This window comes from Gadus morhua, unplaced genomic scaffold, assembly GCF_902167405.1.
Source record: "Gadus morhua unplaced genomic scaffold, gadMor3.0, whole genome shotgun sequence".
In the NCBI taxonomy this organism is placed as follows: domain Eukaryota; kingdom Metazoa; phylum Chordata; class Actinopteri; order Gadiformes; family Gadidae; genus Gadus; species Gadus morhua.
In genome coordinates this window covers 73,049-100,589 of record NW_021963967.1, presented here as the reverse complement: position 1 = coordinate 100,589, position 27,541 = coordinate 73,049, and the positions used below count along the sequence as shown (strand labels likewise).

Genomic DNA, 27,541 nt, shown 5'->3' with positions numbered 1-27,541 from the left:
TGCAAAACCTGGGATGGACTAAGGTGGACCGCCGTCATTGCAGCTCTCTGCTACGTCACTACACTGTCCACATGTTTCACAAATAGAGTTTGAGGAGACGTCGTCAGAGTCTGTATGTTGCTTAAATTCTCCAAAACAGTGGGCGCTAAAGATCAGCGCACGGTAGGCCATTGCATCCAATGAGCTCGAGTTGAAATAGTATAATGCTTACAGCACCTGGTATTCCCAGGCGGTCACCCATCCAAGTACTAACCAGGCCCGACCCTGCTTAGCTTCCGAGATCAGACGAGATCGGGCGTGCCTAAGGTGGTATGGCCGTAAGCATTTATAGACTTGACCATATTAGCTTTTATACAGGGGGAGGACGTAAGGAGTGAGAGCGCTGCCGTGGCCAGAGACGGGACTTGTACAGAAACAATGATTAGATCCATAATGAATGAATGAATACGTTATTCCAGACTCAGAGTTACATATTTGAACGCAATGCATTACACTGCTTGGGCGTCATCGTTTGCGTGATCTTTTGAAGAAACGTAGCGTTGCAAAACCTGGGATGGACTAAGGTGGACCGCCGTCATTGCAGCTCTCTGCTACGTCACTACACTGTCCACATGTTTCACAAATAGAGTTTGAGGAGACGTCGTCAGAGTCTGTATGTTGCTTAAATTCTCCAAAACAGTGGGCGCTAAAGATCAGCGCACGGTAGGCCATTGCATCCAATGAGCTCGAGTTGAAAAAGTATAATGCTTACAGCACCTGGTATTCCCAGGCGGTCACCCATCCAAGTACTAACCAGGCCCGACCCTGCTTAGCTTCCGAGATCAGACGAGATCGGGCGTGCCTAAGGTGGTATGGCCGTAAGCAATTATAGACTTGACCATATTAGCTTTTATACAGGGGGAGGACGTAAGGAGTGAGAGCGCTGCCGTGGCCAGAGACGGGACTTGTACAGAAACAATGATTAGATCCATAATGAATGAATGAATACGTTATTCCAGACTCAGAGTTACATATTTGAACGCAATGCATTACACTGCTTTGGCGTCATCGTTTGCGTGATCTTTAGAAGAAACGTAGCGTTGCAAAACCTGGGATGGACTAAGGTGGACCGCCGTCATTGCAGCTCTCTGCTACGTCACTACACTGTCCACATGTTTCACAAATAGAGCTTGAGGAGACGTCGTCAGAGTCTGTATGTTGCTTAAATTCTCCAAAACAGTGGGCGCTAAAGATCAGCGCACGGTAGGCCATTGCATCCAATGAGCTCGAGTTGAAAAAGTATAATGCTTACAGCACCTGGTATTCCCAGGCGGTCACCCATCCAAGTACTAACCAGGCCCGACCCTGCTTAGCTTCCGAGATCAGACGAGATCGGGCGTGCCTATGGTGGTATGGCCGTAAGCATTTATAGACTTGACCATATTAGCTTTTATACAGGGGGAGGACGTAAGGAGTGAGAGCGCTGCCGTGGCCAGAGACGGGACTTGTACAGAAACAATGATTAGATCCATAATGAATGAATGAATACGTTATTCCAGACTCAGAGTTACATATTTGAACGCAATGCATTACACTGCTTGGGCGTCATCGTTTGCGTGATCTTTTGAAGAAACGTAGCGTTGCAGAACCTGGGATGGACTAAGGTGGACCGCCGTCATTGCAGCTCTCTGCTACGTCACTACACTGTCCACATGTTTCACAAATAGAGTTTGAGGAGACGTCGTCAGAGTCTGTATGTTGCTTAAATTCTCCAAAACAGTGGGCGCTAAAGATCAGCGCACGGTAGGCCATTGCATCCAATGAGCTCGAGTTGAAAAAGTATAATGCTTACAGCACCTGGTATTCCCAGGCGGTCACCCATCCAAGTACTAACCAGGCCCGACCCTGCTTAGCTTCCGAGATCAGACGAGATCGGGCGTGCCTAAGGTGGTATGGCCGTAAGCAATTATAGACTTGACCATATTAGCTTTTATACAGGGGGAGGACGTAAGGAGTGAGAGCGCTGCCGTGGCCAGAGACGGGACTTGTACAGAAACAATGATTAGATCCATAATGAATGAATGAATACGTTATTCCAGACTCAGAGTTACATATTTGAACGCAATGCATTACACTGCTTGGGCGTCATCGTTTGCGTGATCTTTTGAAGAAACGTAGCGTTGCAAAACCTGGGATGGACTAAGGTGGACCGCCGTCATTGCAGCTCTCTGCTACGTCACTACACTGTCCACATGTTTCACAAATAGAGTTTGAGGAGACGTCGTCAGAGTCTGTATGTTGCTTAAATTCTCCAAAACAGTGGGCGCTAAAGATCAGCGCACGGTAGGCCATTGCATCCAATGAGCTCGAGTTGAAAAAGTATAATGCTTACAGCACCTGGTATTCCCAGGCGGTCACCCATCCAAGTACTAACCAGGCCCGACCCTGCTTAGCTTCCGAGATCAGACGAGATCGGGCGTGCCTAATGGTGGTATGGCCGTAAGCATTTATAGACTTGACCATATTAGCTTTTATACAGGGGGAGGACGTAAGGAGTGAGAGCGCTGCCGTGGCCAGAGACGGGACTTGTACAGAAACAATGATTAGATCCATAATGAATGAATGAATACGTTATTCCAGACTCAGAGTTACATATTTGAACGCAATGCATTACACTGCTTGGGCGTCATCGTTTGCGTGATCTTTTGAAGAAACGTAGCGTTGCAAAACCTGGGATGGACTAAGGTGGACCGCCGTCATTGCAGCTCTCTGCTACGTCACTACACTGTCCACATGTTTCACAAATAGAGTTTGAGGAGACGTCGTCAGAGTCTGTATGTTGCTTAAATTCTCCAAAACAGTGGGCGCTAAAGATCAGCGCACGGTAGGCCATTGCATCCAATGAGCTCGAGTTGAAAAAGTATAATGCTTACAGCACCTGGTATTCCCAGGCGGTCACCCATCCAAGTACTAACCAGGCCCGACCCTGCTTAGCTTCCGAGATCAGACGAGATCGGGCGTGCCTTTTTTTTTTTTTTTTATCTTTTTTTATTATTTTCCAGTTCACACATTTACAGCAACCGATAACAGAGTATTATTTACATACATCATCTCTGAGAAAAAAAACTTTTACACACCCAACTTAATCCCCTTCCCTTATCCTTCCCACATCACTTAATCCTAATGAAGACAGCACAAATGTTGCGCCAAATCAGAAAATACAGATCAATCTGCATGCCCCAGTCTTTTCACCAGTTAAACAAAATCTCCCCTCCCTCCCCTTCAAAGACTAATTTACTCCCACTCAAAAAGAAATGTTCCGCCTTCTCCCCTCCATACTTATACATTAAGTTCACATCTCTTTTCATTATTGATTTAAACAACATTTTTATTTTCACTTTCCGCCCCTCAAAGTGTGCGTAGTTCCTCCTGCAGACGACCGCGAGTCTGGCATGACTCAAAACAAAATTCATTAAACAAAAATTAACGTCTATTCTTTTTTCAAACGTGCCAAACAAAAACAATGTCCTCCACCCTCCCTCCAAGTCCAACTCAGCAGCCCAGTTATCTTTCAACAGTTCTTTCAAAAACTCAAAGAAATCAACTAACTCCCCACAGTCCAAAAAATAATGTAAAAAGCTCTCATGACCACTTTTGCAAACATCACACATCACATTTACATCATTATTAATCTTATTTAGCACCACGTTTGTATAAATCCTATTGTGTCTGATCAAGAAATCGTTGTTCTCACACTCTATACTATTATACCTTATCCCCATATTTGACCATATTTTCTTTACATTCAAACCCACAAACACTCTGCTCCACACTTTCTCAGCTGCCGGCTCCTTCATCACATCCACTATCAACCATCTGTATACTTTCTTCACACTCATTTCTCCCATTTTAATCTTTTTCCCATTCTCCATCACATATAGCTCAGGCATACTTGTCTCTCCCTTCACCACACATTCACTTTGTATGATCCTGGCCCACTCTAAGGGTATACTGGTTTTAATCTTTTCATATATTTTATTTATTTTCTCTCTATTATCCATCCCCTCCAGGTCACATACCTGATCATATATGCAATTATTTCTTAAGAATCCTGGGATGACCTCATAAATGATGTCCTTTATTTGTCTAATCCCTCCTTCTATGAATTTTGGCTCATATAATGTTTTGCCATTGTGTTTAATTTTTTCGTTTAAAAACAGGGGCAGTTTTACCAACGGTAGTATCCTCTCACATTCATATTGCATCTTAGGTAAGAATTTCCTCCAGGCTTCAAAGACCTCCCTATAAAATTCTGGTATGGTTATCGTCATTGACTGTTTTAGGCCCATGTACCACACATACTGTCCTATGCCACCCACATCATTCATATATTTCTCCATAAAATCCTTCCACCCATATTTATATCCTCCCACAATATATTTCTTCACCGTTTTAATCCTTAATGCTGTCTTTTTTGTTTCTATATCTAATAAATTCAGCCCTCCTTCACACCTTTTTCCCACCAGTGTCCCATGTGCAATCTTAACTCCTTTCCCCTCCCATATAAAATCACACACAATTTTGTTAAGGTCGTTCTTAACCCATATTGGCATTTCTAATACAGACAACACATACACATAGCCTGATAGTAGCAAACTATTAACCACTGTAACCTTTCCCTTTAACCTGAGCTTCCTTGCCTTCCACCTCCCACATACAGTTTTTATTTTGTTGATAACTCCTGTCCATGTTGTCTCAGTTGCCTCTTTAGTTTCAACACCTAAATATATGCCCAACACTTTAATATACCTATCCTGCACCCTTAAACCTACTCCCTCTCTCTCTATGTTACCTATATACATTATTTCTGATTTTTCTTTATTTATTCTAGCGCCCGACGCTCTCCCATATATCTCTGCCAATTCTAGCACCCTTTTCACACTGTTCCCATCCCTCACCGTTATTGTTGTGTCGTCTGCATATTGATTTATTGTATGTATGCTCCCAGATGGTAGTTGTATGCCCTGAACTCTTGCGTCGTTTTTAATTAGTAAGGCCAGGGGCTCTGCCGAAATGGCATAGAGCAACGCCGATAGGGGACATCCCTGCCTTATCGATCTCCCAAGACAAAATCTGTCAGTCAGCACTCCATTTACTTTGACACAGCTCCTTGCACCCTCGTACAACCTCCTGACCCACCCCACTAATCTCTCTCCAAATCCAAATCTCACCAGTAATCTAAATAAAAACTCATGCTCCACCCTATCAAATGCTTTATTCCAATCTATAGCTAACACTATTCCCCCTGTTCCGTCTCTCTTCATGAATTCTATTGTATCCCTAACTGTCGCTATTGTGTCAGCTATATCCCTACCTGGTATACTGTAACTTTGAGATGTTTTGATTATATCCCCTATCACTCGTTTTATTCTGTTAGCCAACACCTTGGCCAGAATTTTGTAATCTACATTTAGCAGACTTATAGGCCTATAATTCTGCAAGTCTAGTTTACTTCCTTTCTTCTTAAAAACTAAGGTAATCACACCTTCTACCATCCTACCCTGCACTATCCCTGTTTTCTCAGTCTCCCTGAATACCTCTACTAAAATTGATGCCATCTGCTCCTTATATACTTTATAAAATTCAATCCCTATCCCATCACTCCCAGGACTCTTCCCGCTTTTCAGCCCCTCTATCGCCTCCATCACCTCCATCCTACTTATCTCTCTGTCACACCATTTACTATCGTCCACACTCAGCTTGCTTTCGACACTATCCAGTACCTCCACTATACTGTCCTCCTCTAATCCACCTCTCTGATATAACTCCCCATAAAACTCTTGCACCCTCTCCAGTATGGCCACATAGTCTGCTACTACCTCCCCCTCCTTTTTCCTGATTTCGTGTATATATGTCCTGCTTTGTTTGCTTTTTTCTAGGCCCAGAAAATACGCTGTGCACCTTTCTCCCTCCAGCGCATATTTAGCTTTGCTCCGTAAAATTGCTCCTCTACATTTCTCTGCCTCATATCTCTGAAGTTCCATCTTTACCTCTATATAATTCTCCATGCTGTAACCTTCTTCATTCTCTGCTTTACTCAGCTCTACCCTCAGTCTTTCCCTCAACTCCTTCTCTTTCTTCATCATTTTCACTTTTCTTTTCTTACTGTACCAAATGCTTATTGATTTAATCTTATTCTTCACTTTCTCCCATATCTCCCCAATCTGAGTATCTGCCCTATTCTCTTCAACATATTCTTTAATTTTCTCATTCTCCATATCTAATAACTCCCTAATCTGTTGTTTATATTCATCCTCTTCAATATAACCTGCATTCAAAATCCACATCCCTCCCCCTATCTCCTCTCTCCCTACTTTAATTCTGAATCTCACCCCGTCGTGGTCACTCAGTGCATTTATTTCATGTCTTATTCTGTCTACATGTTTTATGTTCTCTCCCTGTGTTAAAACCAAATCTATCCTGCTTTGTTTCAGTACACCATCCCTCATTTGTCTCCTGGTGAATTCCCTCCTCTCTGGATTCTCATTTCTCCACACATCTACTAAATTCTTGTCCTTCATCATGTCTAACAAGCTCTCCCTCGACTTTTCCCATCTGAACACTACACCTTGCCCTATATCTAACCTGCTACATTTAGTATTAAAATCCCCTACTATTATACATCTCCCAATCACTAGCCCTTTCAGCTCCTCTATTATAATTCTTTTATCTATTTCTATATTCGGAACATATATATTAATTAGTCTAAACAACACATTTTGATACTTAAACTCTATGACTATTATCCTCCCTGTCCTATCTTTATATATCTCTTTTATCTCATCTACCCTATGTTTTTTAATCATTATAGCCACCCCTCTTGCGTTCTTAGCCCCGTTATTATAATAAATCTCCCCCCCCCACACCTCCTTTACCTCTATAACTTTTACGTCATCCCAATTTGTCTCCTGTATGCATAGGATGTCACTTCTATATATATTTAAAAGTGACCTCAGTTTGCCTCTGTCCCTTAAACCATTCACATTAACAGAAGTTACTGTGGTCATGAGAGCTAAAAGAAAGAAAATATTTAAACCAAAAACCAAAGCAAGACTCACATGCCAGACCGCGGTCCTTTACTTCTCACTCCCCGTGTCTTCTCCTCCTCTGCTTTCCTTTTGGCGGCCAGTTCTTTTGTCTTCTTCCCTCCTTTTCGTCCTCTGCCCTCCTGTCTTTGCTCCTCATCTATTTTTTCCACCGGTTGTTCTGCTCTCCCTCGTTCATCGTCTGTATCCTCCGCCACATCATCGTCCTCCGCTTTTCCCCCCTGCTCCATCATCTGTTCGTCACCGTCCTTCTCAGCACTGTCGCCGCTGTCAGATCTATACCGCCATTCCAGTTCTTTTTCCGCTTCCTCGTTCTCACCTCCCGTCTCCTCTTCAGCTCCCCTTCCGTCATCGCTCTCTCCGTCTTTATCCTCCATTTGTTCTCCTCTCTCCTCCTCTCTCGCCGCTGCGTTCCGTTCCTCACACTCCCGCGCATAATGCCCTGTCTTCTGGCACCTGAAGCACTTGAAATCAGGGCACTCCCTGAAGATGTGTCCTGGCTTGATGCAGAGTCGGCACACCCGCACCTGTCGATCATGTATCACTCTAAAGTACTCCGCTCCTCTCAGTGTCTCTAACTTGGTTGAGTACGGGAGTGATCGTACCTGCTCATTAAAGCGGACTTTTAAAAATCTTGTCCCGTCCGCAATCTCCGTCCCCGGCCACTTGCGCCGTTTGATGACAGATATTGGCCGCACACCCCACTCCTCCAGCCTTGCCAGTATTGTTGCATCTTCCATGTAAACAGGCAAGTTAATAAATGACACCACCATGTCACTGTTCACAATCTCCCTGCCATGCACTAAGGCTCCTTTTACACGCACGCCATCCAGGAGCTTGCGCTTTCCCACCTCATCCTTCATGGTGATTTCATAGTTTTTTTCCCCTCTCACACGGCATCCGCTCACCACTCCACATTGCACTGCTACTTCCCGCAGAATATCCATCATGGAAATCACCGCTGTTCCCTCCACCTCAACGTCCACTGTCAGCTCTTTCCCGTACTCTTTCTGCCGTCCTTCTCCCGTTTCTGGCCGATTCTCAATCCCAATCCTTCCCTCTTCCTCCAGTGCTCCAACTCCACTGCTAGGCATTGTCTGCTCCGGTCCTTTGTCTGCTGCCATGTGGTCCATCCGTCAAATGAAAGCCTCCCCAAACAGCAAAAAAAGCTGTGGGGAGATTTAGAACTATAATTAAATTACGATTTTGTCAAAAGAATATAATCTACAAATCAACAAGAAGAAAAAAACACCAGGCTGCTGTATCAGCCTACTCTGCCAACAAACTTTTTCCTGCTTCCTTCACTTCCTGCTTTGCGCACCTGAACGAGATCAGACGAGATCGGGCGTGCCTAAGGTGGTATGGCCGTAAGCAATTATAGACTTGACCATATTAGCTTTTATACAGGGGGAGGACGTAAGGAGTGAGAGCGCTGCCGTGGCCAGAGACGGGACTTGTACAGAAACAATGATTAGATCCATAATGAATGAATGAATACGTTATTCCAGACTCAGAGTTACATATTTGAACGCAATGCATTACACTGCTTTGGCGTCATCGTTTGCGTGATCTTTAGAAGAAACGTAGCGTTGCAAAACCTGGGATGGACTAAGGTGGACCGCCGTCATTGCAGCTCTCTGCTACGTCACTACACTGTCCACATGTTTCACAAATAGAGTTTGAGGAGACGTCGTCAGAGTCTGTATGTTGCTTAAATTCTCCAAAACAGTGGGCGCTAAAGATCAGCGCACGGTAGGCCATTGCATCCAATGAGCTCGAGTTGAAAAAGTATAATGCTTACAGCACCTGGTATTCCCAGGCGGTCACCCATCCAAGTACTAACCAGGCCCGACCCTGCTTAGCTTCCGAGATCAGACGAGATCGGGCGTGCCTATGGTGGTATGGCCGTAAGCATTTATAGACTTGACCATATTAAGCTTTTATACAGGGGGAGGACGTAAGGAGTGAGAGCGCTGCCGTGGCCAGAGACGGGACTTGTACAGAAACAATGATTAGATCCATAATGAATGAATGAATACGTTATTCCAGACTCAGAGTTACATATTTGAACGCAATGCATTACACTGCTTGGGCGTCATCGTTTGCGTGATCTTTTGAAGAAACGTAGCGTTGCAGAAACCTGGGATGGACTAAGGTGGACCGCCGTCATTGCAGCTCTCTGCTACGTCACTACACTGTCCACATGTTTCACAAATAGAGTTTGAGGAGACGTCGTCAGAGTCTGTATGTTGCTTAAATTCTCCAAAACAGTGGGCGCTAAAGATCAGCGCACGGTAGGCCATTGCATCCAATGAGCTCGAGTTGAAAAAGTATAATGCTTACAGCACCTGGTATTCCCAGGCGGTCACCCATCCAAGTACTAACCAGGCCCGACCCTGCTTAGCTTCCGAGATCAGACGAGATCGGGCGTGCCTAAGGTGGTATGGCCGTAAGCAATTATAGACTTGACCATATTAGCTTTTATACAGGGGGAGGACGTAAGGAGTGAGAGCGCTGCCGTGGCCAGAGACGGGACTTGTACAGAAACAATGATTAGATCCATAATGAATGAATGAATACGTTATTCCAGACTCAGAGCTAACATATTTGAACGCAATGCATTACACTGCTTGGGCGTCATCGTTTGCGTGATCTTTTGAAGAAACGTAGCGTTGCAAAACCTGGGATGGACTAAGGTGGACCGCCGTCATTGCAGCTCTCTGCTACGTCACTACACTGTCCACATGTTTCACAAATAGAGTTTGAGGAGACGTCGTCAGAGTCTGTATGTTGCTTAAATTCTCCAAAACAGTGGGCGCTAAAGATCAGCGCACGGTAGGCCATTGCATCCAATGAGCTCGAGTTGAAAAAGTATAATGCTTACAGCACCTGGTATTCCCAGGCGGTCACCCATCCAAGTACTAACCAGGCCCGACCCTGCTTAGCTTCCGAGATCAGACGAGATCGGGCGTGCCTAATGGTGGTATGGCCGTAAGCATTTATAGACTTGACCATATTAGCTTTTATACAGGGGGAGGACGTAAGGAGTGAGAGCGCTGCCGTGGCCAGAGACGGGACTTGTACAGAAACAATGATTAGATCCATAATGAATGAATGAATACGTTATTCCAGACTCAGAGTTACATATTTGAACGCAATGCATTACACTGCTTGGGCGTCATCGTTTGCGTGATCTTTTGAAGAAACGTAGCGTTGCAAAACCTGGGATGGACTAAGGTGGACCGCCGTCATTGCAGCTCTCTGCTACGTCACTACACTGTCCACATGTTTCACAAATAGAGTTTGAGGAGACGTCGTCAGAGTCTGTATGTTGCTTAAATTCTCCAAAACAGTGGGCGCTAAAGATCAGCGCACGGTAGGCCATTGCATCCAATGAGCTCGAGTTGAAAAAGTATAATGCTTACAGCACCTGGTATTCCCAGGCGGTCACCCATCCAAGTACTAACCAGGCCCGACCCTGCTTAGCTTCCGAGATCAGACGAGATCGGGCGTGCCTAAGGTGGTATGGCCGTAAGCAATTATAGACTTGACCATATTAGCTTTTATACAGGGGGAGGACGTAAGGAGTGAGAGCGCTGCCGTGGCCAGAGACGGGACTTGTACAGAAACAATGATTAGATCCATAATGAATGAATGAATACGTTATTCCAGACTCAGAGTTACATATTTGAACGCAATGCATTACACTGCTTGGGCGTCATCGTTTGCGTGATCTTTTGAAGAAACGTAGCGTTGCAAAACCTGGGATGGACTAAGGTGGACCGCCGTCATTGCAGCTCTCTGCTACGTCACTACACTGTCCACATGTTTCACAAATAGAGTTTGAGGAGACGTCGTCAGAGTCTGTATGTTGCTTAAATTCTCCAAAACAGTGGGCGCTAAAGATCAGCGCACGGTAGGCCATTGCATCCAATGAGCTCGAGTTGAAAAAGTATAATGCTTACAGCACCTGGTATTCCCAGGCGGTCACCCATCCAAGTACTAACCAGGCCCGACCCTGCTTAGCTTCCGAGATCAGACGAGATCGGGCGTGCCTAAGGTGGTATGGCCGTAAGCAATTATAGACTTGACCATATTAGCTTTTATACAGGGGGAGGACGTAAGGAGTGAGAGCGCTGCCGTGGCCAGAGACGGGACTTGTACAGAAACAATGATTAGATCCATAATGAATGAATGAATACGTTATTCCAGACTCAGAGTTACATATTTGAACGCAATGCATTACACTGCTTGGGCGTCATCGTTTGCGTGATCTTTTGAAGAAACGTAGCGTTGCAAAACCTGGGATGGACTAAGGTGGACCGCCGTCATTGCAGCTCTCTGCTACGTCACTACACTGTCCACATGTTTCACAAATAGAGTTTGAGGAGACGTCGTCAGAGTCTGTATGTTGCTTAAATTCTCCAAAACAGTGGGCGCTAAAGATCAGCGCACGGTAGGCCATTGCATCCAATGAGCTCGAGTTGAAAAAGTATAATGCTTACAGCACCTGGTATTCCCAGGCGGTCACCCATCCAAGTACTAACCAGGCCCGACCCTGCTTAGCTTCCGAGATCAGACGAGATCGGGCGTGCCTAAGGTGGTATGGCCGTAAGCAATTATAGACTTGACCATATTAGCTTTTATACAGGGGGAGGACGTAAGGAGTGAGAGCGCTGCCGTGGCCAGAGACGGGACTTGTACAGAAACAATGATTAGATCCATAATGAATGAATGAATACGTTATTCCAGACTCAGAGCAACATATTTGAACGCAATGCATTACACTGCTTGGGCGTCATCGTTTGCGTGATCTTTTGAAGAAACGTAGCGTTGCAAAACCTGGGATGGACTAAGGTGGACCGCCGTCATTGCAGCTCTCTGCTACGTCACTACACTGTCCACATGTTTCACAAATAGAGTTTGAGGAGACGTCGTCAGAGTCTGTATGTTGCTTAAATTCTCCAAAACAGTGGGCGCTAAAGATCAGCGCACGGTAGGCCATTGCATCCAATGAGCTCGAGTTGAAAAAGTATAATGCTTACAGCACCTGGTATTCCCAGGCGGTCACCCATCCAAGTACTAACCAGGCCCGACCCTGCTTAGCTTCCGAGATCAGACGAGATCGGGCGTGCCTAAGGTGGTATGGCCGTAAGCAATTATAGACTTGACCATATTAGCTTTTATACAGGGGGAGGACGTAAGGAGTGAGAGCGCTGCCGTGGCCAGAGACGGGACTTGTACAGAAACAATGATTAGATCCATAATGAATGAATGAATACGTTATTCCAGACTCAGAGCTAACATATTTGAACGCAATGCATTACACTGCTTGGGCGTCATCGTTTGCGTGATCTTTTGAAGAAACGTAGCGTTGCAAAACCTGGGATGGACTAAGGTGGACCGCCGTCATTGCAGCTCTCTGCTACGTCACTACACTGTCCACATGTTTCACAAATAGAGTTTGAGGAGACGTCGTCAGAGTCTGTATGTTGCTTAAATTCTCCAAAACAGTGGGCGCTAAAGATCAGCGCACGGTAGGCCATTGCATCCAATGAGCTCGAGTTGAAATAGTATAATGCTTACAGCACCTGGTATTCCCAGGCGGTCACCCATCCAAGTACTAACCAGGCCCGACCCTGCTTAGCTTCCGAGATCAGACGAGATCGGGCGTGCCTAAGGTGGTATGGCCGTAAGCAATTATAGACTTGACCATATTAGCTTTTATACAGGGGGAGGACGTAAGGAGTGAGAGCGCTGCCGTGGCCAGAGACGGGACTTGTACAGAAACAATGATTAGATCCATAATGAATGAATGAATACGTTATTCCAGACTCAGAGCTAACATATTTGAACGCAATGCATTACACTGCTTGGGCGTCATCGTTTGCGTGATCTTTTGAAGAAACGTAGCGTTGCAAAACCTGGGATGGACTAAGGTGGACCGCCGTCATTGCAGCTCTCTGCTACGTCACTACACTGTCCACATGTTTCACAAATAGAGTTTGAGGAGACGTCGTCAGAGTCTGTATGTTGCTTAAATTCTCCAAAACAGTGGGCGCTAAAGATCAGCGCACGGTAGGCCATTGCATCCAATGAGCTCGAGTTGAAAAAGTATAATGCTTACAGCACCTGGTATTCCCAGGCGGTCACCCATCCAAGTACTAACCAGGCCCGACCCTGCTTAGCTTCCGAGATCAGACGAGATCGGGCGTGCCTAAGGTGGTATGGCCGTAAGCAATTATAGACTTGACCATATTAGCTTTTATACAGGGGGAGGACGTAAGGAGTGAGAGCGCTGCCGTGGCCAGAGACGGGACTTGTACAGAAACAATGATTAGATCCATAATGAATGAATGAATACGTTATTCCAGACTCAGAGTTACATATTTGAACGCAATGCATTACACTGCTTGGGCGTCATCGTTTGCGTGATCTTTTGAAGAAACGTAGCGTTGCAAAACCTGGGATGGACTAAGGTGGACCGCCGTCATTGCAGCTCTCTGCTACGTCACTACACTGTCCACATGTTTCACAAATAGAGTTTGAGGAGACGTCGTCAGAGTCTGTATGTTGCTTAAATTCTCCAAAACAGTGGGCGCTAAAGATCAGCGCACGGTAGGCCATTGCATCCAATGAGCTCGAGTTGAAAAAGTATAATGCTTACAGCACCTGGTATTCCCAGGCGGTCACCCATCCAAGTACTAACCAGGCCCGACCCTGCTTAGCTTCCGAGATCAGACGAGATCGGGCGTGCCTAAGGTGGTATGGCCGTAAGCATTATAGACTTGACCATATTAGCTTTTATACAGGGGGAGGACGTAAGGAGTGAGAGCGCTGCCGTGGCCAGAGACGGGACTTGTACAGAAACAATGATTAGATCCATAATGAATGAATGAATACGTTATTCCAGACTCAGAGTTACATATTTGAACGCAATGCATTACACTGCTTGGGCGTCATCGTTTGCGTGATCTTTTGAAGAAACGTAGCGTTGCAAAACCTGGGATGGACTAAGGTGGACCGCCGTCATTGCAGCTCTCTGCTACGTCACTACACTGTCCACATGTTTCACAAATAGAGTTTGAGGAGACGTCGTCAGAGTCTGTATGTTGCTTAAATTCTCCAAAACAGTGGGCGCTAAAGATCAGCGCACGGTAGGCCATTGCATCCAATGAGCTCGAGTTGAAAAAGTATAATGCTTACAGCACCTGGTATTCCCAGGCGGTCACCCATCCAAGTACTAACCAGGCCCGACCCTGCTTAGCTTCCGAGATCAGACGAGATCGGGCGTGCCTAAGGTGGTATGGCCGTAAGCATTTATAGACTTGACCATATTAGCTTTTATACAGGGGGAGGACGTAAGGAGTGAGAGCGCTGCCGTGGCCAGAGACGGGACTTGTACAGAAACAATGATTAGATCCATAATGAATGAATGAATACGTTATTCCAGACTCAGAGTTACATATTTGAACGCAATGCATTACACTGCTTGGGCGTCATCGTTTGCGTGATCTTTTGAAGAAACGTAGCGTTGCAAAACCTGGGATGGACTAAGGTGGACCGCCGTCATTGCAGCTCTCTGCTACGTCACTACACTGTCCACATGTTTCACAAATAGAGTTTGAGGAGACGTCGTCAGAGTCTGTATGTTGCTTAAATTCTCCAAAACAGTGGGCGCTAAAGATCAGCGCACGGTAGGCCATTGCATCCAATGAGCTCGAGTTGAAAAAGTATAATGCTTACAGCACCTGGTATTCCCAGGCGGTCACCCATCCAAGTACTAACCAGGCCCGACCCTGCTTAGCTTCCGAGATCAGACGAGATCGGGCGTGCCTAAGGTGGTATGGCCGTAAGCAATTATAGACTTGACCATATTAGCTTTTATACAGGGGGAGGACGTAAGGAGTGAGAGCGCTGCCGTGGCCAGAGACGGGACTTGTACAGAAACAATGATTAGATCCATAATGAATGAATGAATACGTTATTCCAGACTCAGAGTTACATATTTGAACGCAATGCATTACACTGCTTGGGCGTCATCGTTTGCGTGATCTTTTGAAGAAACGTAGCGTTGCAAAACCTGGGATGGACTAAGGTGGACCGCCGTCATTGCAGCTCTCTGCTACGTCACTACACTGTCCACATGTTTCACAAATAGAGTTTGAGGAGACGTCGTCAGAGTCTGTATGTTGCTTAAATTCTCCAAAACAGTGGGCGCTAAAGATCAGCGCACGGTAGGCCATTGCATCCAATGAGCTCGAGTTGAAAAAGTATAATGCTTACAGCACCTGGTATTCCCAGGCGGTCACCCATCCAAGTACTAACCAGGCCCGACCCTGCTTAGCTTCCGAGATCAGACGAGATCGGGCGTGCCTAAGGTGGTATGGCCGTAAGCAATTATAGACTTGACCATATTAGCTTTTATACAGGGGGAGGACGTAAGGAGTGAGAGCGCTGCCGTGGCCAGAGACGGGACTTGTACAGAAACAATGATTAGATCCATAATGAATGAATGAATACGTTATTCCAGACTCAGAGCTAACATATTTGAACGCAATGCATTACACTGCTTGGGCGTCATCGTTTGCGTGATCTTTTGAAGAAACGTAGCGTTGCAAAACCTGGGATGGACTAAGGTGGACCGCCGTCATTGCAGCTCTCTGCTACGTCACTACACTGTCCACATGTTTCACAAATAGAGTTTGAGGAGACGTCGTCAGAGTCTGTATGTTGCTTAAATTCTCCAAAACAGTGGGCGCTAAAGATCAGCGCACGGTAGGCCATTGCATCCAATGAGCTCGAGTTGAAAAAGTATAATGCTTACAGCACCTGGTATTCCCAGGCGGTCACCCATCCAAGTACTAACCAGGCCCGACCCTGCTTAGCTTCCGAGATCAGACGAGCCGACCCTGCTTAGCTTCCGAGATCAGACGAGATCGGGCGTGCCTAAGGTGGTATGGCCGTAAGCATTATAGACTTGACCATATTAGCTTTTATACAGGGGGAGGACGTAAGGAGTGAGAGCGCTGCCGTGGCCAGAGACGGGACTTGTACAGAAACAATGATTAGATCCATAATGAATGAATGAATACGTTATTCCAGACTCAGAGTACATATTTGAACGCAATGCATTACACTGCTTGGGCGTCATCGTTTGCGTGATCTTTTGAAGAAACGTAGCGTTGCAAAACCTGGGATGGACTAAGGTGGACCGCCGTCATTGCAGCTCTCTGCTACGTCACTACACTGTCCACATGTTTCACAAATAGAGTTTGAGGAGACGTCGTCAGAGTCTGTATGTTGCTTAAATTCTCCAAAACAGTGGGCGCTAAAGATCAGCGCACGGTAGGCCATTGCATCCAATGAGCTCGAGTTGAAAAAGTATAATGCTTACAGCACCTGGTATTCCCAGGCGGTCACCCATCCAAGTACTAACCAGGCCCGACCCTGCTTAGCTTCCGAGATCAGACGAGATCGGGCGTGCCTATGGTGGTATGGCCGTAAGCATTTATAGACTTGACCATATTAAGCTTTTATACAGGGGAGGACGTAAGGAGTGAGAGCGCTGCCGTGGGCCAGAGACGCGGACTTGTACAGAAACAATGATTAGATCCATAATGAATGAATGATACGTTATTCCAGACTCAGAGCATACATATTTGAACGCAATGCATTACACTGCTTGGGCGTCATCGTTTGCGTGATCTTTTGAAGAAACGTAGCGTTGCAAAACCTGGGATTGGACTAAGGTGGACCGCCGTCATTGCAGCTCTCTGCATACGTCACTACACTGTCCACATGTTTCACAAATAGAGTTTGAGGAGACGTCGTCAGAGTCTGTATGTTTGCTTAAATTCTCCAAACAGTGGGCGCTAAAGATCAGCGCACGGTAGGCCCATTGCATCCCAATGAGCTCGAGTTGAAATAGTATATGCGTACAGCACCTGGTATTCCCAGGCGGTCACCATCCAAGTACTAACCAGGCCCGACCCTGCTTAGCTTCCGAGATCAGACGAGATCGGGCGTGCCTAATGGTGGTATGGCCGTAAGCATTTATAGACTTGACCATATAGCTTTTATACAGGGGGAGGACGTAAGGAGTGAGAGCGCTGCCGTGGCCAGAGACGGGACTTGTACAGAAACAATGATTAGATCCATAATGAATGAATGAATACGTTATTCCAGACTCAGAGTAACATATTTGAACGCAATGCATTACACTGCTTGGGCGTCATCGTTTGCGTGATCTTTTGAAGAAACGTAGCGTTGCAAAACCTGGGATGGACTAAGGTGGACCGCCGTCATTGCAGCTCTCTGCTACGTCACTACACTGTCCACATGTTTCACAAATAGAGTTTGAGGAGACGTCGTCAGAGTCTGTATGTTGCTTAAATTCTCCAAAACAGTGGGCGCTAAAGATCAGCGCACGGTAGGCCATTGCATCCAATGAGCTCGAGTTGAAATAGTATAATGCTTACAGCACTGGTATTTCCCCAGGCGGTCCATCCCATCCAAGTACTAACCAGGCCCGACCCTGCTTAGCTTCCGAGATCAGACGAGATCGGGCGTGCCCTACGGTGGTATGGCCGTAAGCATTTTAGACTTGACCATATTAGCTTTATACAGGGGGAGGACGTAAGGAGTGAGAGCGCTGCCGTGGCCCAGAGGACGGGACTTGTACAGAAACAATGATTAGATCCATAATGAATGAATGAATACGTTATTCCAAGACCAGAGTTACATATTGAACGCAATGCATTACACTGCTTGGGCGTCATCGTTTTTGCGTGATCTTTTTGAAGAAACGTAGCGTTGCACAACCTGGGATTGGAACTAAGGTGGACCGCCGTCATATGCAGCTCTCTGCTACGTCACTACACTGCCCACATTGTTTTCACAAATAGAGTTTGAGGAGACGTGTCGTCAGAGTCTCGTATGTTGCTTAAATTCTCCAAAACAGTGGGCGCTAAAGATCAGCCGCACGGTAGGCCATTTGCATCCAATGAGCTCGAGTTGAAAAAGTATAATGCTTACAGCACCTGGTATTCCCAGGCGGTCACCCATCCCTAGTACTAACCAGGCCCGACCCTGCTTAGCTTCCGAGATCAGACGAGATCGGGCGTGCCTAAGGTGGTATGGCCGTAAGCAATTATAGGACTTGACCATATTAGCTTTTAATACAGGGGGAGGACGTAAGGAGTGAGAGCGCTGCCGTGGCCAGAGACGGGACTTGTACAGAAACAATGATTAGATCCATAATGAATGAATGAATACGTTATTCCAGACTCAGAGTTACATATTTGAACGCAATGCATTACACTGCTTGGGCGTCATCGTTTGCGTGATCTTTTGAAGAGAAACGTTAGCGTTGCAAAACCTGGGATGGACTAAGGTGGACCGCCGTCATTGCAGCTCCTCTGCTACGTCACTACACTGTCCACATGTTTCACAAATAGAGTTTGAGGAGACGTCGTCAGAGTCTGTATGTTGCTTAAATCTCCAAAACAGTGGGCGCTAAAGATCAGCGCACGGTAGGCCATTGCATCCAATGAGCTCGAGTTGAAAAAGTATAATGCTTACAGCACCTGGTATTCCCAGGCGGTCACCCATCCAAGTACTAACCAGGCCCGACCCTGCTTAGCTTCCGAGATCAGACGAGATCGGGCGTGCCTATGGTGGTATGGCCGTAAGCCTTTATAGACTTGACCATATAAGCTTTTATACAGGGGGAGGACGTAAGGAGTGAGAGCGCTGCCGTGGCCAGAGACGGGACTCTGTACAGAAACAATGAGTAGATCCATAATGAATGAATGAATACGTTATTCCAGACCTCAGAGTTACATATTTGAACGCAATGCATATACACTGCTTGGGCGTCATCGTTTGCGTGATCTTTGAAGAAACGTAGCGTTGCAAAACCTGGGATGGACTAGGTGGACCGCCGTCATTGCAGCTCTCTGCTACGTCACTACACTGTCCACATGTTTCACAAATAGAGTTTGAGGAGACGTCGTCAGAGTCTGTATGTTGCTTAAATTCTCCAAAACAGTGGGCGCTAAAGATCAGCGCACGGTAGGCCATTGCATCCAATGAGCTCGAGTTGAAATAGTATAATGCTTACAGCACCTGGTATTCCCAGGCGGTCACCCATCCAAGTACTAACCAGGCCCGACCCTGCTTAGCTTCCGAGATCAGACGAGATCGGGCGTGCCTAAGGTGGTATGGCCGTAAGCATTTATAGACTTGACCATATTAGCTTTTATACAGGGGGAGGACGTAAGGAGTGAGAGCGCTGCCGTGGCCAGAGACGGGACTTGTACAGAAACAATGATTAGATCCATAATGAATGAATGAATACGTTATTCCAGACTCAGAGTTACATATTTGAACGCAATGCATTACACTGCTTGGGCGTCATCGTTTGCGTGATCTTTTGAAGAAACGTAGCGTTGCAAAACCTGGGATGGACTAAGGTGGACCGCCGTCATTGCAGCTCTCTGCTACGTCACTACACGTCCACATGTTTTCACAAATAGAGTTTGAGGAGACGTCGTCAGAGTCTGTATGTTGCTTAAATTCTCCAAAACAGTGGGCGCTAAGATCAGCGCAGTTGGCATCCAATGAGCTCGAGTTGAAATAGTATAATATGCTACAGCACTGGTATTCCCAGGCGGTCACCCATCCAAGTACTAACCAGGCCCGACCCTGCTTAGCTTCCGAGATCAGACGAGATCGGGCGTGCCTAAGGTGGTATATGGCAGTAAGCAATTTATAGACTTGACCCTATTAGCTTTATACAGGGGGAGGACGTAAGGAGTGAGAGCGCTGCCGTGGCCAGAGACGGGACTTCGTACAGAAACAATGATTAGATCCATAATGAATGAATGAATACGTTATTCCAGACTCAGAGAACATATTTGAACGCAATGCATTACACTGCTTTGGCGTCATCGTTTGCGTGATCTTTAGACGAGAAACGTAGCGTTGCAAACCTGGGATGGACTAAGGTGGACCGCCGTCATTGCAGCTCTCTGCTTACGTCACTACACTGGTCCACATGTTTCACAAATAGAGTTTGAGGAGACGTCGTCAGAGTCTGTATGTTGCTTAAATTCTCCAAAACAGTGGGCGCTAAAAGATCAGCGCACGGTAGGCCATTGCATCCAATGAGCTCGAGTTGAAATAGTATTAATGCTTACAGCACCGGTATTCCCAGGCGGTTCACCCATCCAAGTACTAACCAGGCCCGACCCTGCTTAAGCTTCCGAGATTCAGACGAGATCGGGCGTGCCTCAAGGTGGGTATGGCCGTAAGCATATCCTATAGACTTGACCATATTAGCTTTTATACAGGAGGAGGACGTAAGGAGTGAGAGCGCTGCCGTGGCCAGAGACGGGAACTTCGTACAGAAACAATGATTAGATCCATAATGAATGAATGAATACGTTTATTCCAGACTCAGAGTTACATATTTGAACGCAATGCAATTACACTGCTTGGGCGTCATCGTTTGCGTGATCTTTTGAAGAAACGTAGCGTTGCAAAACCTGGGATGGACTAAGGTGGACCGCCGTCATTGCAGCTCTCTGCTACGTCACTACACTGTCCACATGTTTCACAAATAGAGTTTGAGGAGACGTCGTCAGAGTCTGTATGTTGCTTAAATTCTCCAAAACAGTGGGCGCTAAAGATCAGCGCACGGTAGGCCATTGCATCCAATGAGCTCGAGTTGAAATAGTATAATGCTTACAGCACCTGGTATTCCCAGGCGGTCACCCATCCAAGTACTAACCAGGCCCGACCCTGCTTAGCTTCCGAGATCAGACGAGATCGGGCGTGCCTTTTTTTTTATCTTTTTTTATTATCAAAAATATATTCCATTTAATACAATTACGCATTCATTTATACGTAAATCAATAAAAGTAAATGAAAAACAGTCCCACAAATTAAACCACCCTCAGAAACCGCACAAACAATTAACTAAACACACTTTCTCTTTTAAATTAAAAATAAGAACCACACAGCAAAAGCAATATCTTTTCCCGAATACACTTACCCTCAAAATTAAACCGCCCCTCAAACCCAAAGCACAAACCCAAACAGCCAAACACAGAATCCTTTTAACCTCGACCATTTACCCACAAAAATTAAACCACCCCTCATTCGAAAAAACCACACAAAACCAAAATCCCCCAAAAAAAAACCCACTCTCCCACCTCCAAAAATAGTCACCCCCTTTAAACCACCCAAATCAACCCCAAACGGTTGCCCTGCTCAGTCATCCATACAATTCCATTCTCATTCACACCACATACTCCCGCGCTCTCTACAAACATACTCACAAACAAAGCCTCGTCCACAACATACAGCATTCGTAAGTGTCTTTTCCATTCATTCACAAACAGCCTCCATGCATCCAACTTTCTCCTTTCATACAGCGCAAAATTGCGTCTGTTAAAAATCGCCCTCCTTGCGAATCCAAAGATCATATTGATCATTTTCCAATTTCTATATTGTCCTACTCACTCCAAGAGTACAGACCATTCCACCCCCGTTCCACTCCAGCAGTCTCCCCACACTGCACCCTCCCAGCAGCCCCTTGATTTTTTCCCCAGAATTCCCGCTAGCTCGCAACAATGCACAAAAATGTGATTCACGTCTTCATCCCCACTTTTCACACACCATACACGTTCCTCCCATACACTCCCCTGTGCATTGGTGCAGGATGATGCATGTGAAAATCCTCCTGTGCCTTATCTTGAAATCAAGATCAAATATGCATGCGGTGTGTGCGGTAGTGTTAATGTACTTCCACAAAATGTTGGGTGTAATGTCCGGATATGTGTCTGCCCATTTACTCTCACATGTGGGTTTTTGCACTCTATGTGTCAATGCATGCTTATACCAAATCTGTGTTTTGACATCAGTAATGGCGTGTGTCTCCCCCCCCCAGGCACAGGAAGATTCCCACCGCATCATCCTGCCCAAACCCTCCCCTTATTTCTAAACCCGTCCCCCCCATTCAACTCATCACACCACTCTTCCACTCTCTCCAACACCTTTCACAATCACTCCCCTCCTATATGTTATCCCCCTTCCCTCTCATTATCCTAATCACTCTTTCTTTATCCCATCTCCCTCCCCTGTCGACTAGATCTCCCACCCGCTTCAGCCCCGCCCTCTCAAGAGCCACGCTCTTGATGACCCCTCCGCCCCCCCTGTTTAAAATATGGGCTGGAGAGGAACGGCAGCCTCATCACAGACGCTCTTTGACTCGCATACGAGTGTAGTCTTATCAAACAGCAGGAACCCACGCGTTGAGCACCTCCTGGAAGAACCGCGGCAGATGTGCATATGCCGCTGCGTTCTGCGTCTGCAAACAAATTGTCATTACTTAAGAGACCAAATGTGCTCAGCCAACTGGCTGAAGTGGCCCTTCCAGGCCGCCTCCCGACTTGCATCCCTAAATTTGCCTATCAATTTAGTTCGTAACGCAGTTTCTTTTTGCGAGTACGTCCATCAATCCTAGCCCACCCTGATCATTGACCCTTATCAGCGTTCTATGCGCTATACTGGCTGCTTTGCTCCTCCAAATAAAGTCTCTAACGACTTTAGCAATCTTCTGCTCAGCCCAAGTCGGAAGCGCACAAGTGCTCAAGGCATGGTTCACCTGCGACAACACTAGAGCATTGGTGACTGCCACCCTTCCCCTCAACAGCAGACCCCTAGCCCTCCACATATTCAGGGTCTTTTGCATACGCCCAATAACCTCCTTCCACGTCAAATCATCGCATTCATTCTCATCACTACCAACATACACTCCGAGCACTTTTTCTTTTATTCTCTCCACTACTTTGAATTCCCCATTTGTATTTAGGTCTTTGTTCCTACCATCCCCATTATTTCAGACTTTTCCATATTAATTTTGCTCCTGAAGCTCCTCTCATAAGTTGCTATATGTTTCAACAACTATATCAACATCATTCTCACTTTTAACCATTACATTAATATCATCCGCATACTGCATTAAACTAATTTTTTCCCTTACCTATTCCACACACTCTTTTATCATTCAAAATTAAAGCCGCCAACGGCTCCGCCACCATGCTGTAGAGCAGTGCTGACATTGGGCAGCCCTGCCTCACTGACCTCTTGACATCGAAAGAGTCAGTCAGAGCACCGTTACACTTAATTTTACTCTTAGCCCCCCCCATAGAGCAAACCCACCCACCCCCTTAATTTAGTCCCAAATCCAAGTTTCTCCAGTACCCTCCCCAAAAAATCCTGATCCACCCTATCAAACGCTTTGTTTAAATCAATCCCCAGCCACAATCCTCCCCACCCCTTCCATATCTCTTACTACCTGTTTTATTGTTATTATCGAATCCCCAATGTCCCTCCCCGGAATGCTATACGCTTGAGTTGGACCTATTACTGAACCTATTACCTCCCTCATTCTATTCGCAAGTATCTTAGCAATTATTTTATAGTCAGTGTTGAGTAGACTGATTGGCCTATAGTTATCAAGATTTTTTGTTATCACCCTTATTTTTATAAAAAATCGTAATTATGCCTAATCCCATACTCTCCGGGAGCCAGCCTGTTTTCTCCACATACTTGCAGAGTTTTTCAACCACCGGAGCCAGAATTCCCTTAAAGCCGACGTAAAACTCGGCTGTCAGACCATCACTCCCCGGGCTCTTATTCTTGTTTAGTCCATCAATAGCACTATAAATCTCTTGCACAGAAAATTCACAATCGCACCAAGCACTATCCTCTCTACTTAAAGTCCTCTCCAGTGCCTCTAAGGCCTCTCCCACACTATCCTCATCACATGCATCTTTTTTAAATAAACACTCATAATAATCCCTAACTACTTTTAATATCTCTTCCTTATCAGTTATTATTTGACCATTATTATCTAATACTTCCTTTATCTCCGTTTTATTTTGTTTTTGTTTTTCCAAACCCAGGAAAAAAGGCTGTGCTCCTTTCCCCTTCATACATATATTGAATCCTGCTTCTAATAGCAGCCCCTCTACACTTCGCTACCTCTAAGGCACTCAATTTTTCTTTTAAATCCACATATTTTTCCGTACATATATTACCCTCCTCATCTAACAGTTTAATTTCCTCATTTAGTTGTTTCTCAAATGAACCTCCTCTGCATTTTCCCTTTTCCTTTTTTCTATACCATACCTGACACATTTGTTTTTAATTCTTATTTTCACACTCTCCCACCACACACTCATATTCGCATCATCATTCCATTCATCCATCATTCTCTTCAAAAAAAACCCCATGCTCTTCACAAACACAGCATCTCCCAAAAAGCTGGCATTAAAGCACCAAGGCCTCTGGTTAACACTCCCTCCCCTCCCTCCCACCTCTAACCTAATCCCCGCGTGGTCACTCCAAGTATTATTGATGTATTCCACACTCTTAATTAATTTAACATTACCACTTTGTACCAACACAAAGTCAATTCTACTCTGTTTCAGAGTATTAGCAACAAGTTGCCTCCTTGAAAAAACCCTTTTCCACGGGTGTAGGACTCTCCATATGTCTACCAATTGATAGTTCTCCATCAAATCCCTAAGGGTTCGCCTAGTGCTGTCCCCTTTAAACGTATTGTTCCTCGACAAATCAGACCGAGTCAAAATAACATTAAAATCCCCCACAATCATACAGTTAGGGTTGCACCACACATTCAAACCAGCCAAAAAAACCCTCCTCTCCTTCTCCCCATTGGGTGCATATAAATTAATTATTCTAAGTTCCCTCCCCTCATAAACACAATCAACAACTAACAACCTCCCCTCTAAATCTCTATGAACTAAATTAATCCCCGTTATTTTAGCACTATTAAAGCATATCGCCACTCCCCTGGCCCTGGGAGTCCCTTCAGAAACATAAATCTGGCCTTTCCACTGCTTTCTACTCATATTCAGTAGGTTGTCATCCCACCTAGTTTCCTGCAAACACAAAATATCAGCTCTTATGTCCAATATGGCATTTCTTTTATATTCAGTTCTCAAACCGTTCGCATTCAGGGAAAAGATAACCAAAGCCATAAATAATAAAAATAAAATAAGGAAAAACCAACGAAAAAGAGCCAGCTAGCACATTAACCTTCATCAAAAAATTAACAATTCTTGTTCTTCTTCCCCCTCCCCTCCGTTTCTTGCCCCGCGGACAGCCTTCTTTTCGCCTCCCTTAGCTCCTCCATGTCCATATCACTCCCCGAGCTCCCCTCCCTCCCAGTATTATCAACAAAATCCCCACTCTCACCCACCTCATCATTGCCCCAAGTCATTTTAAGTATAGTTTTCCCCGTCCCATCCCCAAACATTCTTACCCCTTCCCGTCTTTCACCTCTGCCTCTCGCGCTCCTGTCTCCCTTCCGCCGCGGCAGGCCCTCGCTCCGCTCTCCCCTCAGGTCCGCAGGCTGGCCCGAGGTGAGCTCCTCCTCCAACAACGTGGGGAATTCCTCCCCCCCAGAGGCACCGTCCCGGTCCATGCTCGCGCCCATGCCCTCCTCCTCGTCCTCACCACCACCGTCGTCCGGCGCCCCCGGTTCACTGCCATCCAGCTCGCCGCCATCCTCCTCCGCCTCCTTCTCCACCGGGCATATACAGTCTCTCTCTCTCCTCCGGCATGTCAGACACTTTACCACCCCTGTGGCACACTCCCGAGCGTAGTGGCCCTGGCATCCGCAATTATGGCAGGTGAAATCCGGGCACTCACGCAGGATGTGGCCCGGCTGCATACAGCTCCTACATACCTTCATCTGACGGTCATGGATTACTCTAAAGTATTCAACACCCGTTGCCGTGTTGAATTTAGTAGAATATGGCAAGGATTGCACGAGCTCATTAAATTTGACCCGTACAATCCTTGTTCCATCGGCAATATTGGTGCCCGGCCACATCCTCCTCTTAATAGACGAAATCGCCCGGACTCCCCACCCACTTAGTTTATCCAGGATTTCGTCATCAGAAGTGTATGCTGGCAGGGTAAGAAAAGAGACCACCAGCTCGTCATTGCAAAGTTCTCTGGCAGTAATCCTAGTGTTGTGTATTTTAAACCCATCGAGCAGACGGTCCTTCCCCCTCTCTCCGCACACCGTCACCTCCAGCTTCCCGAGGGCCAGCACCCTACAGGCCCTTATTTCTCCGCACACAACCGCCATAGCCTTCATTAATTCTCCTATGGGTATAACGTCCCCGCACTGCTCCACGCAAACCGTGAGCCTCCTCTCATACTTGCGCTCTATCTTCTTTATCCCGTCCACTGTTTCTCCACCAGCCACCTGCTCATGCCTGCCTCCAGCCGCCTTGCCGTTCCCATCTCCCCCGCTCTCTCCTTCTCTCCTTTCTCCTCCCGACTCCTCCGCAATACTCCTTCCTCCTCGCAACCCGCCAGCTTTTCCGTCCTCCTCCACCTCACGTCCTGCTCCATTCACCGTCCCTCCAGCACGCTGCCCGCCGGCACTCATTTCCCCCGGTGGCTTCGCCGAAGCTAGGCCCCGGATCATTCTCGCCTCCACAGTTGCAAACGAACAAAAACGACTGAAAAAATATATATATAATAACTCAGGGCAATCCCCCAACAGTCTATGACTGCGGGGGACGAAAAAAAACACAAAATAACTGGGTTGTTAGACCAGATAGCAATACTCCAAAGAAAACTCTCTCCACCAAAACAAACAATTTACCATGCGGCTGTCCAAAAACACTACGTACTCCGACACTGTAGGGGGCGCCAGGGTGGTATGGCCGTAAGCAATTATAGACTTGACCATATTAGCTTTTATACAGGGGGAGGACGTAAGGAGTGAGAGCGCTGCCGTGGCCAGAGACGGGACTTGTACAGAAACAATGATTAGATCCATAATGAATGAATGAATACGTTATTCCAGACTCAGAGTTACATATTTGAACGCAATGCATTACACTGCTTGGGCGTCATCGTTTGCGTGATCTTTTGAAGAAACGTAGCGTTGCAAAACCTGGGATGGACTAAGGTGGACCGCCGTCATTGCAGCTCTCTGCTACGTCACTACACTGTCCACATGTTTCACAAATAGAGTTTGAGGAGACGTCGTCAGAGTCTGTATGTTGCTTAAATTCTCCAAAACAGTGGGCGCTAAAGATCAGCGCACGGTAGGCCATTGCATCCAATGAGCTCGAGTTGAAAAAGTATAATGCTTACAGCACCTGGTATTCCCAGGCGGTCACCCATCCAAGTACTAACCAGGCCCGACCCTGCTTAGCTTCCGAGATCAGACGAGATCGGGCGTGCCTAATGGTGGTATGGCCGTAAGCATTTATAGACTTGACCATATTAGCTTTTATACAGGGGAGGACGTAAGGAGTGAGAGCGCTGCCGTGGCCAGAGACGGGACTTGTACAGAAACAATGATTAGATCCATAATGAATGAATGAATACGT

The 27,541-nt window shown here is 46.2% G+C and overlaps 23 non-coding genes and 5 pseudogenes across 23 annotated transcripts; all 28 read right to left on the bottom strand.

Moving 5' to 3' along the window:
- Nucleotides 1-204: 204 nt before the first annotated feature.
- Nucleotides 205-323, bottom strand: LOC115538286 (5S ribosomal RNA). The gene has a single exon (XR_003975196.1). It is a non-coding gene; the product is annotated as a 5S ribosomal RNA (ribosomal RNA).
- Nucleotides 324-744: 421 nt separating this feature from the next.
- LOC115538284 (5S ribosomal RNA) lies at nt 745-863 on the bottom strand. Its single transcript, XR_003975194.1, has one exon. It is a non-coding gene; the product is annotated as a 5S ribosomal RNA (ribosomal RNA).
- A 421-nt stretch (nt 864-1,284) lies between these two features.
- Nucleotides 1,285-1,403, bottom strand: LOC115538316 (5S ribosomal RNA). Its single transcript, XR_003975225.1, has one exon. It is a non-coding gene; the product is annotated as a 5S ribosomal RNA (ribosomal RNA).
- A 421-nt stretch (nt 1,404-1,824) lies between these two features.
- LOC115538283 (5S ribosomal RNA) lies at nt 1,825-1,943 on the bottom strand. Its single transcript, XR_003975193.1, has one exon. It is a non-coding gene; the product is annotated as a 5S ribosomal RNA (ribosomal RNA).
- A 421-nt stretch (nt 1,944-2,364) lies between these two features.
- On the bottom strand, nt 2,365-2,484 carry LOC115538335 (5S ribosomal RNA). The gene has a single exon (XR_003975242.1). It is a non-coding gene; the product is annotated as a 5S ribosomal RNA (ribosomal RNA).
- A 6,395-nt stretch (nt 2,485-8,879) lies between these two features.
- On the bottom strand, nt 8,880-8,998 carry LOC115538315 (5S ribosomal RNA). Its single transcript, XR_003975224.1, has one exon. It is a non-coding gene; the product is annotated as a 5S ribosomal RNA (ribosomal RNA).
- A 423-nt stretch (nt 8,999-9,421) lies between these two features.
- Nucleotides 9,422-9,540, bottom strand: LOC115538282 (5S ribosomal RNA). The gene has a single exon (XR_003975192.1). It is a non-coding gene; the product is annotated as a 5S ribosomal RNA (ribosomal RNA).
- A 422-nt stretch (nt 9,541-9,962) lies between these two features.
- Nucleotides 9,963-10,082, bottom strand: LOC115538333 (5S ribosomal RNA). The gene has a single exon (XR_003975241.1). It is a non-coding gene; the product is annotated as a 5S ribosomal RNA (ribosomal RNA).
- A 421-nt stretch (nt 10,083-10,503) lies between these two features.
- LOC115538281 (5S ribosomal RNA) lies at nt 10,504-10,622 on the bottom strand. The gene has a single exon (XR_003975191.1). It is a non-coding gene; the product is annotated as a 5S ribosomal RNA (ribosomal RNA).
- Nucleotides 10,623-11,043: 421 nt separating this feature from the next.
- LOC115538280 (5S ribosomal RNA) lies at nt 11,044-11,162 on the bottom strand. Its single transcript, XR_003975190.1, has one exon. It is a non-coding gene; the product is annotated as a 5S ribosomal RNA (ribosomal RNA).
- Nucleotides 11,163-11,583: 421 nt separating this feature from the next.
- On the bottom strand, nt 11,584-11,702 carry LOC115538401 (5S ribosomal RNA). The gene has a single exon (XR_003975297.1). It is a non-coding gene; the product is annotated as a 5S ribosomal RNA (ribosomal RNA).
- Nucleotides 11,703-12,123: 421 nt separating this feature from the next.
- LOC115538400 (5S ribosomal RNA) lies at nt 12,124-12,242 on the bottom strand. The gene has a single exon (XR_003975296.1). It is a non-coding gene; the product is annotated as a 5S ribosomal RNA (ribosomal RNA).
- Nucleotides 12,243-12,664: 422 nt separating this feature from the next.
- LOC115538399 (5S ribosomal RNA) lies at nt 12,665-12,783 on the bottom strand. Its single transcript, XR_003975295.1, has one exon. It is a non-coding gene; the product is annotated as a 5S ribosomal RNA (ribosomal RNA).
- Nucleotides 12,784-13,205: 422 nt separating this feature from the next.
- Nucleotides 13,206-13,324, bottom strand: LOC115538398 (5S ribosomal RNA). Its single transcript, XR_003975294.1, has one exon. It is a non-coding gene; the product is annotated as a 5S ribosomal RNA (ribosomal RNA).
- Nucleotides 13,325-13,745: 421 nt separating this feature from the next.
- Nucleotides 13,746-13,864, bottom strand: LOC115538397 (5S ribosomal RNA). The gene has a single exon (XR_003975293.1). It is a non-coding gene; the product is annotated as a 5S ribosomal RNA (ribosomal RNA).
- Nucleotides 13,865-14,284: 420 nt separating this feature from the next.
- On the bottom strand, nt 14,285-14,403 carry LOC115538395 (5S ribosomal RNA). Its single transcript, XR_003975291.1, has one exon. It is a non-coding gene; the product is annotated as a 5S ribosomal RNA (ribosomal RNA).
- Nucleotides 14,404-14,824: 421 nt separating this feature from the next.
- LOC115538394 (5S ribosomal RNA) lies at nt 14,825-14,943 on the bottom strand. Its single transcript, XR_003975290.1, has one exon. It is a non-coding gene; the product is annotated as a 5S ribosomal RNA (ribosomal RNA).
- A 421-nt stretch (nt 14,944-15,364) lies between these two features.
- Nucleotides 15,365-15,483, bottom strand: LOC115538392 (5S ribosomal RNA). The gene has a single exon (XR_003975289.1). It is a non-coding gene; the product is annotated as a 5S ribosomal RNA (ribosomal RNA).
- Nucleotides 15,484-15,905: 422 nt separating this feature from the next.
- LOC115538347 (uncharacterized) lies at nt 15,906-16,056 on the bottom strand (annotated as a pseudogene).
- A 419-nt stretch (nt 16,057-16,475) lies between these two features.
- On the bottom strand, nt 16,476-16,594 carry LOC115538314 (5S ribosomal RNA). The gene has a single exon (XR_003975223.1). It is a non-coding gene; the product is annotated as a 5S ribosomal RNA (ribosomal RNA).
- Nucleotides 16,595-17,020: 426 nt separating this feature from the next.
- On the bottom strand, nt 17,021-17,139 carry LOC115538351 (uncharacterized; annotated as a pseudogene).
- A 420-nt stretch (nt 17,140-17,559) lies between these two features.
- LOC115538356 (uncharacterized) lies at nt 17,560-17,682 on the bottom strand (annotated as a pseudogene).
- A 433-nt stretch (nt 17,683-18,115) lies between these two features.
- LOC115538339 (5S ribosomal RNA) lies at nt 18,116-18,235 on the bottom strand. The gene has a single exon (XR_003975246.1). It is a non-coding gene; the product is annotated as a 5S ribosomal RNA (ribosomal RNA).
- Nucleotides 18,236-18,661: 426 nt separating this feature from the next.
- On the bottom strand, nt 18,662-18,780 carry LOC115538313 (5S ribosomal RNA). Its single transcript, XR_003975222.1, has one exon. It is a non-coding gene; the product is annotated as a 5S ribosomal RNA (ribosomal RNA).
- A 422-nt stretch (nt 18,781-19,202) lies between these two features.
- Nucleotides 19,203-19,321, bottom strand: LOC115538391 (5S ribosomal RNA). Its single transcript, XR_003975288.1, has one exon. It is a non-coding gene; the product is annotated as a 5S ribosomal RNA (ribosomal RNA).
- A 413-nt stretch (nt 19,322-19,734) lies between these two features.
- Nucleotides 19,735-19,854, bottom strand: LOC115538353 (uncharacterized; annotated as a pseudogene).
- Nucleotides 19,855-20,280: 426 nt separating this feature from the next.
- On the bottom strand, nt 20,281-20,403 carry LOC115538354 (uncharacterized; annotated as a pseudogene).
- Nucleotides 20,404-27,295: 6,892 nt separating this feature from the next.
- On the bottom strand, nt 27,296-27,415 carry LOC115538332 (5S ribosomal RNA). Its single transcript, XR_003975240.1, has one exon. It is a non-coding gene; the product is annotated as a 5S ribosomal RNA (ribosomal RNA).
- Nucleotides 27,416-27,541: the final 126 nt, after the last annotated feature.